Source organism: Pogoniulus pusillus, chromosome 18 (assembly GCF_015220805.1).
Source record: "Pogoniulus pusillus isolate bPogPus1 chromosome 18, bPogPus1.pri, whole genome shotgun sequence".
In the NCBI taxonomy this organism is placed as follows: Eukaryota; Metazoa; Chordata; class Aves; order Piciformes; family Lybiidae; genus Pogoniulus; species Pogoniulus pusillus.
Window position 1 is genome coordinate 18,998,131 of NC_087281.1, and position 15,575 is coordinate 19,013,705.

Below are 15,575 nucleotides of genomic sequence, written 5' to 3' on the forward strand. Positions count from 1 at the left end.
TTTGAGCTGTGGGGAGATAGCAGAAGTGTTCCTCTTTCACTTGGTTAATGAGCAGGTCTAATTTGGCTTGAAATGCTTTCACATGTGAATACATCTCACAGGTGAGCTTCCCCTTTCCTTGAAGCTGGACATTGAAATTGCTGAGCAGCTCTGTTACATCTCTCAGAAATGCAAGGTGCTATTTCCCTTCTACATCTCTGAGCTCTGGCACTTCTTTGCTTTTAGAAAGTAGAAAATCATAAACCATAACTCCTAAAACCGTTTCAAAACTCTCCCTCGACTCAGCCAACAGACTTCTGTGTGGTACAGAACCTCTCCAGAGGCAGCATTTAGCTCAGACAGACACTCCTGACACCGCCTGTGGTTTAGTGCATGAGCTCCGATGAAGTTAACACAAGAATCCACAGTTTTCATGACACACTCCAGCTTCAGTGGCTCACAAGACAGTGCTTGTTGGTGGATGATGCTGTGGATGGCTACGGGACGTGAATGGTTGCGTTTGTCCATCTCTTGGCTAACGCATGCAGCCGCTCCTTCCATGGGCCCCACCATGCCAGGAGCACCATCAGTTGTCACACTGAATAGCTGACCCCAGTCCAGCTCCAAATCATTCAGTGTTTGGCAAAGTGTCTCATGCACATCCTCTCCTGTAGTTGTTCCTTTGGTGCTCCTCAGTGCAGCAAGCTCCTCTGTGACACCGAAGGACTCACTTGTCCCACGATGAACATTGGGAGTTGCGCAGAACCACGAACATCATTGCTCTCGCCGAGTGCCAGTGAGAAACAGGAGGAGGAGGAGGAGGACGGGGCGGCGGCGGCGGCGCGGTCCGTAGCCGAGAGGCGCCCCGTGGGGGGGGCAGGTGGAGGCCGAGGCGCCGCTTCCCGCCCAGGCCCGGCGGTGCTTGGGGCTGCGGGGCCGGCGCGCAGGCTGAGTGGCGGGAAGCGGCCGCTCGGTTTCCCGCCCGGCGGGAGGGGGTCTGTAAATAGCGGCGGGCCGGAGTGAGGAGCCTGGGGGGCGTAGTTTGAGCACCCCTGCCTTAAGCCAATCTTAGGCCATTCCACCAAAAAAAGGGAAAATGCACATGCCCGGCACGCTGACCGGAAACAAGGCAGGCTGCAAAACAACGCCAACCGTGGCATTTCTGTGGCAGACTGAGAGGCACCAAGGCTTTTGTCTGCTCTTCCTGCCCCAGAAGGAGAAAGAGGGTGGGGGTGGCAAGGTGAGTATGTAGGTGTGTGGTTAGGACGTGTCTTGGATATGTATTTTAGGTGCAATTTGGACCTTCCACCACACAAGGCCAAGTACCAGGGCCTGCACTTGGGTCACAACAGTACTGCGCAGTGCTACAGGCTTGGGGCGGAGTGGCTGGAAAGGTACCCAGTGAAGAAAGCTTGGGGGTGTTGATTGACACCCGCTGAACAGGAATCAACAGTGTGCCCAGGTGGCCAAGAAGACCAAACAGATCCTGGTCTGTATCGGGAATGGTGTGACCAGCAGGACCAGAGAAGTGATTGTCCTTCTGCCCTCAGCACTGGTGAGGCTACATCTTTAGTACTGCGTTCAGTTTTGGGGCCCTTGCGACAAGAAGGACATTGAGTTGCTGGAGTGGTGTAAGAGACTCAATCTTGTGTCTCTCGTACATGTAAATCAACGAAGATAAAAATCATCTTTGCTTCCCTCGGACAACAGCTGCTCAGGTGGTTCGCACGAATGCCCAGGGATGCGTGTACTGAAGTTGGAGACCCCTGCAGGCACAAGGACTCCGGGAACCTGCAATGATTGCTGCAATTGACCTTCCTGCTGGGTCAGCCCTGCCCACTGGTAGCACACCTGGCAGTCATTTATGCACTAATGTAACCAGGGTGGCCAGGTGGAGCTGCACAAAACCTGAGTAAAAGGCACTCGGCACGCACCAGAGAGAGTGTGCGAGAGGAGGCATTACCATGGACGTCCTGCCTGAAAACGGCAGCCCAGGAACCCTCTCTCCGCTAACCACCACCACCGCCGTGCCATGCCCTAAGTATTGCCTGCTGTAAGAAGAAAAGAAGAACTCCTGGAGAAGACAGAGCTCCACTGAAGACACCATTCGCTGGAAACATTCCTGGGTAACACAAACTGAAAAGGACTTTGGAAACTCTTTCTCTCCCTTCCGATGACAAGGACGAACCTGGGAACACCTCCTCCGAGCCAAACCAGCGGCACCCTTCCTCAGACCTCCTCCAGCTAAAGTAAGTATCTTGGGGGAGGGTTTGGGGTGTGATAATATAATCCCTTTCCTGCTCTTCTCTCTCTGTGTTTTTTTCTCTCTCTCCCCTTCTGTCTTTTTCTTTGTTCCATTCACTTTATCCTTTAGTAAATAGTCTTGCTTTTGGTATTTGATTCCACTTTTTCACTGTATATATTAGTTAGTGATGGACAAAGTAACAGCAACACAAGAATATGTGGATATAGTAGTTAAGCCAAAGCCGTTTATTACTATAGCAGCAGTCTTTCTATATGCCAGTCTACAAATTGTGGTAACTCTACCAGTTATGGAATACAGTGATTGGGTAAAAGACTGTTTTCAACATTCTTATTGGATAACAATGAAGTGTTGTCTATCTTGGCACAGAATACTTTGAGTTCTTTGTTCTAAATTTACTATGCTGCTGTACAAATGTTACACAAGGCTAGCGTATTGGTTTACTATGTTTCTAACCTTAATCTTGTGTCAGGGATGTGCTCTGGCTGACTCCCTTCTTCAGTTCCCACACCACTTGTGCCTTAATTTCACAGCATGGGAATATATAAGAACAAATCTCTCTTCTCCAGACTGAGACAGGTGTGTCCAGAGAAAGATAATGCAACTGGTGAAGGGGCAAGGAGAACAGGTCTCATTAGGAACAGCTGAGGAAACTGGTTTAGACTGGAGAAAAGGAGGCTGAGGGGAGACCTTATTGTTCTCCACAACTACCTCAAAGGAGGTTGTAATGAGGTTTGTCCTGTGTAGCTTCTGTAACACAATAAAAGATACCATTCCATCTGTTTAAAATTCAGTGCCTTATGTATAGGGCTGCATCTAAATTCCTTCTATTACCTTTTTTTTATCATCTGTGGTCACTTTTTAAGAATTTCACATTAGACTGAAGACTGTTGGTCAGTGGTGAATGACATGAGTTACAGCCCTGTTTGCAGTAAACCCTTCTTCCCTGTTCTCATCACAAAGTTCAGCCTATGTGTCTCATAATGCACCATCTGAGGGTACTGTTCATTTCAAGGTCTTATCTATGGAAAGTGAGACTACACTTTTTCTTCCTTCATATAGGAGACTGTAGGAAACACTAGGTGAGGAGTGCAAAAATGCTTGTCAGAGAGACTTGCCCTGTGTGAAGGATTAGTTTCTGTTCCAGTAGCTCTCATTCTTCCCAGACTCCTGTGATCCAGGCAAAGTCTTACTTTTAACAGCTGTAAAACTCTGGATTTGGAACATGACAGATACCTGTGTGAGGTCCTGTTTTGGGAATGTTTCTGTAATGCCTTTTGAAGTAAGTGTTTAGTGTTACAGATGTGTGTGTGTGTGTGTATATATATGACAACCTGGACCATAGCTATAAATATTAGAGGTGCATAGACAGTGTATGGATAAGACAGACAAGATTAGAAGTTTTGGTTTTAAAGTAATGCAAAGAATAATAGAAGTTAGCATTAACTTCTACAGCATGTCTCAAAGAGGAATTTGGGATTTGTTCAGCTTGTTTCAAGTCCAGTATCTTGAGGAGTACCAGTTTATTTCTTGGAAAACATTCACTTTAAGTACCTGCATGAAGGAGAAATCATTGCAACACTTGAAATAGCACAAGCACTCAAATGACAGATTTGCTTTTTAGTATTTTAAGTCTAGATTGTCTTCTACCTTTTGGTTTGTGTTATTTTTACTTGCTATATTAAAAGAGGTGTATTTGGTTTGGCTGAGCTGGAGTTAATTCTCCCCAGAGTATCTTTCCAGTGCTGTGTTTTGCAGTGATGTAGCTGGGTGTTGGTGACACATCAGTGTTGTGGGTACCTCTCAGCCTGGCACCAAGGTTGTCCTTCTCAGTGTTTCTCCCTGCCCCCAACAGCAGGCTGTGAGAGATGAGCAAGATCTTGGGAAGGGACACATCAGGGCCAGCTGAACCAAACTGACAAAGGAGTATTCCATGCCATGTGATGTCAGCCCAGATGGAAAAGCTAAGTGAATAAAGAGTGGAGGCATTCATTGATGGTGTCTGTCCTCTGGAGTAACCACTATGTGTATTGAAGTGCTACTTCCCAGGAGTAACTAAAACATCATCTGGCTTGATGGGAAGTAGAGAATAATATCTTTGCTTTGGCTTCTGCATGCATCCTTTGCTTTGGCTTTGCATCCTATTACACTGCTTCAATCTTAACTCCTGTACTTCTGTTATATTTTTCCTTTCTCCTGTCCTTCTGAGAAAGGGAGTGATAGAGCAGCTTTGGTGGGTGTCTGGCCCCAGGCCAGGACCAAACCACCACAGGAGGTCAGTTCAACAATATTTATCTGTTGTTTGCCACACATTAGAAAACAAATCAAGGAAGGGCCTACATTTGTTTCTTCTAAGCTCATACTAGTTAAATTTAACAATATTATTTGATTTCTTGTAAATTATTATAATCTTTCTTCAGTAATGATTTCTTTTGGCACTTATCAGAACTCAATATCAAACTCTGAAAGAGCTCCTGAAAAATAGTGGAATTTTCTGATTTGAAGCCAAATGAATTTTAATTTTGGCAGTTCTTTACAGTTGGAAGTAAATCAGAACCTCTTTGTCTGGTTACTTGACTCACTGCCAGAAGGTGACAGTACCTCTTTAGTAGCAAGGGAAAGAAACATGGCTGTTACGGAATTGTTTAATTATGACAAGGTGGGTATTAATAAAATTATTAATATTATTTGTTAATATAGGGGGGTTTGCTGACCCTGTGGTCAGGGTGAAGACCCTGTGGTCTTTGTAATTGGTTGCTCAAGATATGTAGAGGATATATACAGTATATAGGGCAGTCTTAAACACTTCTAAGCACTTTAAGCAAACCCAGAGAAAGCAAACGGTGATTTAAACTGGAGTTCCTTGCCGCGCAATATGCCCCTTGCGCGCTAGGGGCACTCGAGAGGGCAATGCTGCTCGACGAGCAGCTAGTCAAAGCGCAGAGTTAAGCAGAGAACCTTTGCAAACAGGCTTTAGAGAAATTATTCACTCAAATGTAGTGTCTGTGGACTCTTTCAGGGGCTGCCCTCACAGTCCAGAATGCAGTACACGCTGTATCGAGTTTAAACACGAAGAAAAGTGGCGCTGAGCCACATGCTGACTTAGGGCTCTGCGACCTTGCACGGAGCCTTTCAGAGTTTCCTGGGGCTTGCAGGCTCTCTGCGCCTCAGGCTCAGTCCCAGACCCCAGGACAGGGTCCTGCTTCACTCAGTGCGTCGAAGCTGCATGGAGGTTTGGGTGCAAAGCTCCTCTTGCTTGCAGGCTGTAACTGTGAGTTGCAGTGGTACAGCTTACTGAGGGCTCTTGGCTCACCTGGTGCTTACTCTTTTATGCATAGTTAAGGCAGCTGTTTGCCTGCCAGCGGGGTTCCTGATGAGTTACAGCTGACAGTCCTGGTTCCAGACAGTGCTTGGCAATTACTTTCTGCCTGCAGGGCACGTGCTGGGCACTTGTGCTTCTCCCAGGTAAACTGAGGCATGACAGAATTCTGTGTAGACAGGGTTTAAAGCATCAAGGCAGTGCACAGAGCAACAAAGCAACTCATTTACAAGCTGGTTTATCTTTATCAAGGGAGGTTATTCTTCCCCTGTGCTCAAGACTGGTCAGGCCACACATTGAGTGCTGTGTCCAGTTCTGGGTTCCTCAATTCAAGTGAGACGTTGAGATACTAGGATGTGTCCAGAGAAGGGCAATGAACCTGGTGAGGGCCTGGAATAGAAATCCTGTGAGGAGAGGCTGAGGGAGCTGGGGGTGTTTAGCCTGGAGAAGAGGAAGCTCAGGGGTGACCTCATAGCTGTCTACAACTACCTGAAGGGAGGTTGTAGCCAGGAGGGGGTCGGTATCTTCTCCCAGGCAACCAGCAACAGAACAAGGGGACACAGTCTCAAGTTGTGATGGGGAAGGTATAGGCTGGATGTTAGGAGGAAGCTCTTCACAGAGAGAGTGATTGGCATTGGAATGGGCTGCCCAGGGAGGTGTTGGAGTCACCATCCCTGGAGGTGTTCAAGAAAAGCCTGGATGAGGCATTTAGTGCCATGGTCTAGTTGACTGGACAGGGCTGGGTGCTAGGTTGGACTGGATGATCTTGGAAAAAATATGTCATATTTATATCCATCATTCAAAGAGGAAACTATTCTCAACCTGAATAAATATACCTACTGTGTTTAGGGTTCTTGTGTCTTGATTTGGGAAGAGTCTGTCAGGAATCAGTACTGACTACAAACCTTGGTTAATTGGCATTGTTATCACATCTGGAACTGCTGAAACAGTTGTTGCTACATAATGGCTAGTAACACTGGCTAAAAATTATATTAAAATTTAGTACAGAAGGTAATATTACTTGAAATCCAGACCATAGCTTTCTTGTTCATTCTCTTGTGCAGAATTTATGACCAGAGAAACGCCTGTCACAGAAACCATTCCTGTGACACAAATAGAAGTAGTTCTAAGTAGAACAGAATCATACAATGTTAGTTGGTGAATACATTTTCAGCAGATAATTGTTTATTTAAGGCATCTGAGCATGGAGGTTTTGAGGTCAGTTAGCAGTCATCCTTGTATCATCAGCATATTTTTTTAAAACAATTAGCCAATTTGTCCAAACTAAATATTTTATTTAGCTTGATTCAACTTCTTTTCTCCAATGAAGATAATTTCAAATTAATTAATGCTAACTTGAGTAGTTTTAGTAACAAATGCAATGACCTTCAGTTTTGTGCTAGTTTGAGCCTAGCTAGAATGTTTTGGTGAGAAGCACTGGATTATAGGCTGTGGAAGGAAAACAAGGCTGATGTCTACTGCACTCATAGGCTTGCTGAGATGTATAAAAATAAGAATCAAAAGATAGATAAGGTACTTCTCCTGCTGGCGAGCTTGGAGCTGCATCTCTCTTCTAACCTCACCCTCCGTTTCTTTGACTAATCCACTTTGCTTCCTAACCCCCTGGCTGAACCTCCATTCTTCCTTGGGACTGGGGTAAGGTTGATAGGGGTAGGGGGAAGGTGAAGGTGCAGTTGGGAGCCCCTCCTGGTGACTCAGGTTTCTGGGAGGGTTGTTGTGGTTTTGTATTTACCTTGTACATTTCTGTATATACTGTAGTATATTGTGCTAGCTGTAAATAATAAGCTTCATTCAATTTCCAGAGCTGTCTGAGTCTAGTCTGGGTGATTTCCAAAGTGTGGGGGGGTGCAGGTAATACCCAAACCATCACAAGTGTTCACTTGAATTACAGTGGACTTTGTAAGAAACTATCTAGGACTAAGTAATATAAGTATTGGTTATAAATAATTTATAGTATAAGTGTAGAGAGCACTGACATCTGAGATGTATAGTTGCTAAGTATAAGAAACCATCAAAGAGTTGTGTTTTTTTTAATGATAAACAGTATAAAAAATATTGAAACCCTCTTCTCCTGATCTGCAGCTGCTAAGTAAAGTAAAGATTAGTTTATGCCTTAAGCTGATCAAAACTATGCTGAATTGTTCTGTCTTATGAATGTTCAGAGACTTAAAAAAAAAAGAAGCTAATATTAGTATTGGCTTCAAAATCTAGTTCTTGGAGGTCAGTCACAGTGAGAACATCCATCTTCTTACTAAACTATACAAAATATTTAATTTTGGAGGCTTCTGTGGTTTGTCTTATTTTTCTTGGTTTCCTGTGTCTGGCAAGCACATTTTGCCAGTGCCAGAGCCCTGAAATGATATCACCCGTGACTTACCACTCAAAGATGTGTGCTCATAGGAAGCTGAACCCTTATCTTCTCTCTTACTGCTTTTTGACAGACTTCTTGCAGATCTGAGACCAGAACTTGGTCTTGGTGAGATGACTGAAACTTTCATTTTTAATATAAAGAGAGAGAGGTATACATTGGAGTGAAATGTAAAGAGCAAAGCATGTTTTCAGTCTTCTTCAAAAATGTGCCAGTAAGGAAGTGTTCCAGGTTCATGGACTCTTGGATTTCCACTAAGTGCTTTTACATCCACTAGTATACATTGCAACTAAGTAACATATACTTTCTGTATAAGAACAGATAATTTCTTAGATTGGAAAAGACCTTGAAAATCATCGAGTTCATAAAAAAAGGGTGTGGTTGTAAGAGAGAGAGATTACAGTGATATCTTCTATCACATGAAGGAAAAAAAGCTTTTTTGAGAAATATTGTATATTCTTAAATCATAAGACAGTGGTGTGGCTCTGTTCCCCCATTAAGAGTGGCTGTCATCTTCAGCCTTTCTTATCAGGCCACTTCACTATCAATTCAGTAGCTTTTCCTCTGACTTTCAAAGGACTGTCAAGATGTAGAAAGAGGAGGTTAGGGGTACTTCTGAAGATCAAACTGCAGCATTCCTGCAATGGTATCATGACTCTTTCTTCTAGGTTGGTCTTACCTAGTCTAGATGAGATAGGTGGGAAAGAGGTGAAAGAAAGCAATGAACACTGCCATCATGAAGAAACTCTTCTGTGGTATGAAAAAGAAAGGTTCTACCTACAGTTTTAGAAAACCAGATGTCTGTTCTTCAACACTGAAGAATCAACATCCCTGCTAAAAGTAACTGTCCTGGAATAGGATTGGTGAAGAACTTTGTGTGTGGTTCTGGCTAAGCTGCACTTTCAGCTTGAACTTTAAATTCTAGTATCTGGCAAAGATGTGAAGCACAAGAGTATAGTCTGTGTATTAGGTGTAGCTTCTAGGCCCATGCTCAAAGTTAACAATAAATTCTCTTAAGAGTTCTCAAAGTTTTTGTGTTACACAAATGTCTGCAGTAGGTCATCCTCACTTGGAATGATAGGATGATAGGATGCTAGCTACTGAATGCAACTGAGTTGAAGCTGAACATAATCTAGGAAACCTGTTGTTTCTCTTGATGTATTTTAGCTTCTGCACCAGAAAAGCTAAAAAGTGGAGGATCAAATAACATAGATCTGTTAAAGGAAGCAGAAGGGACGTCCAACCAATTAGAATTTGTCATAGACTTAATTCCAGGAACAAATATTAACCTTATTACCTCTCTCTCGCCCTGAAAGTTCTGCTTGCATGTAACTTTGAGTGATAAAACCATTTTCTTGGCGATCTTAATGTTTCATGCTTATTCTGTACAACACAACGTGAATAAGTGACAGACAAGAATGCATTTGTTTTTGTCAGTTCTATGTCTAAGCCTCCACTGTCTGCGGTATAACATAAAAAACTGCTTCTGTGCTTGAGCTGTGTACTTAATGCTGTCCTGATATGGTTGTGGTTGAGATTGTCTGAACATTCTTCAGCTGTGCCTCGAGGAGAATAAGTGCAAAAATGTTACATCTCTTGTGAAGTGCTAGCGTGCTCTACCAATTGATGCTAGTATTTTATTTGAGTTTTGGGGTTGCTTATTTAAATGCCAGTAATCTAAGTTTGGAAAACTTTGGTCTTCCATATGGGATATAGATTTCAGATGTGTACATGTGTGTGTGCGTTGGAGATGAAGATGCTGAAATAGCCTTACAAGTGTTCTATAATTCTTAAATACCTGCGGCTCAACCTCTGTCCTGGAGCCCTGTATACCCCAAAATTCCTCTCCCTCTGGTTTGAATGGGAGAGGAAAGGCTCGAAAAACCTGTTCCCCTGCCCTGCAGGCGTGAAGAGGAGGAGCAAAGGGCCCTTCCAGCACAAGGTGTGCCCGTGCAGTGCCCGCGCTGGAATCGGGCTGGGGATTGGCTGTGGTCTTCATGCCTAGGCAGTGGTAACTTGACTCCTTGTCTAGGAAGGGTATAAATATTGGGGTACTTCCTGCCTTGGGGCTTCCACCCTAGAGTTCTCCCCTGCCTGGATAGTTCCTGCAGAAAGAGTCCCCTGGTGCTCTGAAGGATAAGCTCCTGAGGGACAGGACTGTCCCTGCTTTGGACGGCTTCCCACCATAAGCACCCTTTGTGCAAGCTAAGGAGGCTCGGATGTCTTTTGAAAGAGAGTGAGCATCTGGACTGCCCTTTCTCTCAGACAGCCTGACTCACTTGTGGTAAACTTTTGGCTCAGCCTGATTAATAGTGGGGAATTCTATGTTTAGTAGTTTAGCCTTTTCCATTTCCTGACTTCCAAAATAGTCAAATTTATGATATCCTTGTAAGATCTTCTCAATCAAACCAAATCTGCTAATTAAAAACTAAATTAATTTCTGTATATAGTTTTGGGGGCAGGAGAATAAAATTATTCTATTTTTCTATACTTGGCCACATTAATTCCCTGCCTCCACAACAACCTCTAAATACTACATATGTATAATTAACTTCTCCGGTGCTGCATTCCAACTGCCTAGATATGCAGGTACAAAATTGTCAATTCTCAATGTGTTCTGTGATGCCACTGAAGTCACACATACTGAAGCTTAAACATCAAGAAAAATACTGTAACTTAAATGAAAGCAAAGATGACTTCTGAAGTGATGTAATGCAATGTATTTTCATATATGTGATAAACTATTTCAAAGAAATTGTTGGCCAGTGAGATCACTCAATTGGCTCCAGTTGTGCTTTTCCAGAAACAGATGTGGCATTGTGCATTGAGAGATCTATTCCAGTTGTGCTGTGGGAGAATCCATTGCTTACCATAGATCTCTTTAAAAAAAGCACATTTTATCTCATTATTTTCAGGACAGATTACATGTTTGGACTTCAGGACTGTGGGAAACCAGGCATCACTTAGAGCAGACAGGTGTTCTTTAGTCCAGGGATTGGCCTGTATGCTGAGCAGCTTTGGCACCTTGGAGACTCACAATATTGTTCAAACCTACCTTGGCTCTACCCATCAGGTTTGCCTACATCTGTCTTGACCCTAACAGGACCAGAAATTCTGGCTTGCAAAGTGCCTATCACACATAATGTGAGTCAGAATATTCCCTGAAGAGCGTGGTCAGAATGATAGATTATTTGGAGCAGGGGAGGGTGTTTGTTTGCACACATATAGCCCACTGAAAGTGGCCTCATTTTGCTGGACAGTGACAAGGTCTGGTATATTTCTTTTCAGTTACAAGTACTTCTGTTTTTTTCCTTAGTGACTACATTTTTCCAAACAACACAAAATATTTTGCTTAGAACGAGTACCATTAAAGCAGACATTGCAAAAATGTTTAGGAAAGCTGACATCTCTTGAATAGCAAGGCAAATAAATGCCCAAACAACTTCATCCTAGCAATGCTATGTAGCACTCATTACATGTGAAGGAGAGATCTAGAAAAGGATCTTTTGCCTCAGCTTGACATGACTATAAATGTCTGGCCTCATTAATCTAGTTCTGGGCCCCTCAATACAAGAGGGACATTGAGGTTCTGAATGAAGTACAGAGAAGGGCAATAAGGCTGGTGAAAGGCCTGCAGCATATAGCCTACAAGGAGTGTCTGAGGGAGCTGAGGCTATTCGGTTTGGAGAAGAGGAGGCTGAGGAGAGACCTCATTGCGCTCTACAACTACCTGAACAGAGGCTGGAGCAAGGAGGGGCTCTCTTCTCCTTGGTGTCAAGTGAAAGGACTAGAGGAAATGGTTTCAAGTTGCACCAGGGGAGGTTCAGGCTGGCTGCTAGGAAATACTCTTCACAGACAGGATTATCAAACATTGGAATGGTCTGCCCAGGGCAGTGGTAGAGTCACTGTCACTGGAGGTGTTTAAGCAGCCTGTGGACTTGGGGCTAGGGACATCATTTAGTGTTCACCCTTCAATGCTGGATTGAATGTTGGACTGGATAATCTTTGAGGTCTCTTCCAACCAGATGTTTTCTGAAAATGCTGGGCTAGTCTTCATTCCAAACTGCCTGCACTGCCTAAGAAGTTATCGTATGCCGTTGTTGTGTGGTTACAGCAAATGTCTGGACTGCTACCAGAAAAGATTTGTTGTCTCTTCTCTGTTCCTCTCCAGTAACACACTACCTTTTCCCTGCTGCTTTTCATGTCCTACCTCTGGTGTGCACATAGTAACCCTTTGAATCAGGCCAAAGAACATTATCTGTCTGAAAACTAATACCAAGGAAGGAAGCAAACAAACAAGTCAGGGCTCTTACAGGGAAGCAGGAACATACAAGAGCAGAAAAGTGGGTAGGACATTGTGGACCACTGTAGATTTATGCTGAAGTGCTCATATAACCATGTTCTCAGGAATTCAGAGGAAAAAACACCTCGAGTTGAAGAGAGATCAGTTTATCAGGAAATTGGAGGAGCTGCCATAAATCCCAAGTTCCACGTGAAGATCGTTTATAACATCTCTTTCAACAATTCACAGTTAAAGGTGGAGATGGATACCTGCCATACATGGTACATCAGTAATCAGAACCCACCAAAAAAACAGCCAAACAAAAAACCCCCAAAGCCCCTACCCAAACAGGAAATTCATCTGCTGCCTTTTTTGAAAGTGCTTTTACTGCTAAGCCAGGGACTGCCCTGGAGCTGATGTAGGGAAGTCCTTCCACTGTCTCTGAATATGTGATAATCCTGTGAAGGAAGGCATTCCAGATTGCCTGGGAGGAGCATGATGATGTTTTCAGCCAGTTTGGATGGAAAAGAGGCTGGAGGTCTGCTCTGGCATAAAGTTTACATGTTTCATAGTAACTAGGATGTGGTGGGAGCAAGAATAAACAGTAGATGTGAAGAAAATAGAAACCTATTTAAGTTCATACTGCCAAAGGCCAAGTGCGCATAAAAATCTCCTTGCTGCGAACTATACCTGAGATGTTCTAAAATCCTTTGTAGATATCCTTTAAATTCAATAAGGTATCTTAAGGGAAAACAGACAGTCATTTTTGAATGAGAGACAGATAAAGTTTTTTTCTGATTATTCTCTACACCAGCAAAATTGGCAGTGGTGCAGGAAGAGAAACAACAGTAGGTCAAAATCATGTAGACATCAGCAGTTAAATCCAGAGATGTGTTTGATGATGTCCCTGTAATTAACATGCACAAACATAGCCTAATTCTGTTGTAAAGATATGTATTCCCTGCCCCTTGGGTAACATAGTCTGGGAAAGCTCATTCCACATCATTTAGAATTTTTTTTTAGTTTGAGTAAATTTTTTATCACAGCAATGCACAACTGACATGTATGATTTTATTTATGCTATGTAACCAAGTTAATGTTCTTAGTACTCTGCTGCATATCCCACTACACCTTTGCAGGAGGAATGATTCATCTTGGCAGGCTTAGCTAGTGAAACTCTATAAATAACTATATGTGAAGCATATGGTTCAGGATAGAAAATATTTTGAGAGTGGAATAAGGTCAGGAATAGCAGCTGTAGCTAATGCAGTGAGATTAGATCACTCATAGGCAAACCAAAGCAAACTAATCTCCCAAACTCTTTATGCTTACAAACTAGTTAGAAAATACAGGACTACGAAGGATATGCTCCTTTTAGTTAAAGCTGACTTGCCTTTTCTACCATGGCTCTAGTAAAACATTTTGCTTTGTAAGGAAGGCAAAGTTTCCCATGTGTGTAGGCAGGCAGAAACAGCTGGGAGTTAACCAGAAGATTCAGAAAAGAGGATAGCTGGCAGGGGGCAGCTGAAGTATGTGACTGCAGGATTCCGAGAGGCCAGAGTGTATTCTGCTGATTCATTACTGGGACTTAGGTTGGAAGTCACAGCAAGGGAGAGTTGTGTCTTTTTCAGTCTAGGTACTCATTTATTTTTTTGCCCCTCACTCCACTTTGAGGAATACAGTGCCCTTGAGAGATAGGTGTTTAAATGTAGCAAGAATATGCTGAAGAAAAATCTGTAGGTAGGAACAAAACACATTAAGGTGAACATGTGAGGAATTACAGTTGTAATTGAAGAGAATCTAAGAATGATGGACCAGGGACTTCATGGGAGAAGCTGTTTCAGAGACAATGTTTTCTTCTGTTTCTGCTTGTTCAAGGTGAAAATTCTCCTTGCAGCATCAATCCTGAACTGTATGCATTACGCTGGATGTAGCAGCAGTCATTCCAGTGTTAGGTGCAGGATTAAAATTATTTTCCCTGTACATATGTCCAAGGATTGTATTGGCTTTTTTTTTGATGATTTGCAACACATGGTGGCTACTGCAAAATTCTTATTCTCATGTTCTACAAAACAAGTCCCAATATCATCTCCTGTAACTATAGGTCTAGTGAGACTTCACATGTTGCTGTTACCATTGCATGTGTTTGCCTGCACATCATGCAGTAGCAGTGACCTGCCATTCACTTTATGTTGCTATTGATGGAGACATCTGTAGGCTTTATCACTGGTAGATTTATGATAGGGGATATTGATTTGTTGTTCTTCTAGATTATTGGTTAAAATACTGTGCTAAAAATAGCACAGACCTAGAAACATAGCAGTACAGAACTGAATTAGAAGTATAATTACTTAGTGCTGATTTCCACATGTTCAGTTATTTTGAGATTGCTCCTTTAATCAAAAGTCTGTGTAATACCAAGACAGACATCTGACAGATTAAGTGGAAATCTGAACATGCTAATACCAATACCCATTAAATCTTTACTTCAATCCTACTGAAAACTCTGATAGACTAACATATACTTTCAGTTAACACACTAGCATCAGTATTCATCTCCTTTTAAACTCTCAGCTAATCAAGTCCTTGATATGCCCTAGCAGTACTGATGCCAGGCTGTAAGGTGTGTGTTTACCTTTGCTAATTCATTTACTCTTTCAAAATGCTATCACAATACTAGCCTTCAGTTAGTCCTGTCTGAGTTTTCAAGTGTCTTAACTGATATCAGCAATGGCCCTTTTATGGTCCAGCAATTGTAACTGCCATTTGACTTTCACAAAGTCGGAGTGTAGCTTCATTCTTCAATTTGACTTCTTTAGTAGGGATATTCTTGCCTTAATCATAGGGTTCACTTTTGCATGAGTGGTCAAGTGATCAAAGGCATTTACCCAGTTGTTGCAGGGGCTCTGATGATCTCATGCAGACAGCTGGATCATGGACCTGGAGCTTGTCAGGTTGGTTTCAAGCATTAACACTTTCAGCAGCAGCACAGATTTAAATGACTTCATGCTGTTTTGAGACCACACTTGCATCAGTGTAGACTGTCCCCGACAGAAAAGTGTCAGTGTGGTGGGGCTTGATGATGCCTATCAGTATGCAAGAAGCTTTCCCAGAACAAATCTTTCCTTGTGCTAAAGTGATGTGTTGACCTTAGTCTTTTTCTTCAGAGAAAAACAAGAATATAAGAAGATCCTGCATGCCCTCCAGTGTTCTGCATCCCCTTCACTGGGATTACACAAGCATGTGTGATACAGATACAATCTAAGAACATTCACTACCAAGACAAAAAATTAATCTAAAGAGCAAAGGTGTTTTAATAGAAAACAGATTCAAAGGAAATAAG

At 42.8% G+C, this 15,575-nt stretch overlaps 1 long non-coding RNA gene across 2 annotated transcripts in view; it reads left to right on the forward strand.

Moving 5' to 3' along the window:
• Window positions 1–1,904: 1,904 nt before the first annotated feature.
• LOC135183532 (uncharacterized) overlaps window positions 1,905–15,575 on the forward strand; it is an 87,680-nt gene continuing 74,009 nt past the window's right edge. For both annotated transcript variants that reach the window (XR_010305588.1, XR_010305587.1), the window contains exon 1: window positions 1,905–2,228. This is a non-coding gene — a long non-coding RNA (uncharacterized LOC135183532). The remainder of the gene's footprint in view (window positions 2,229–15,575) is intronic.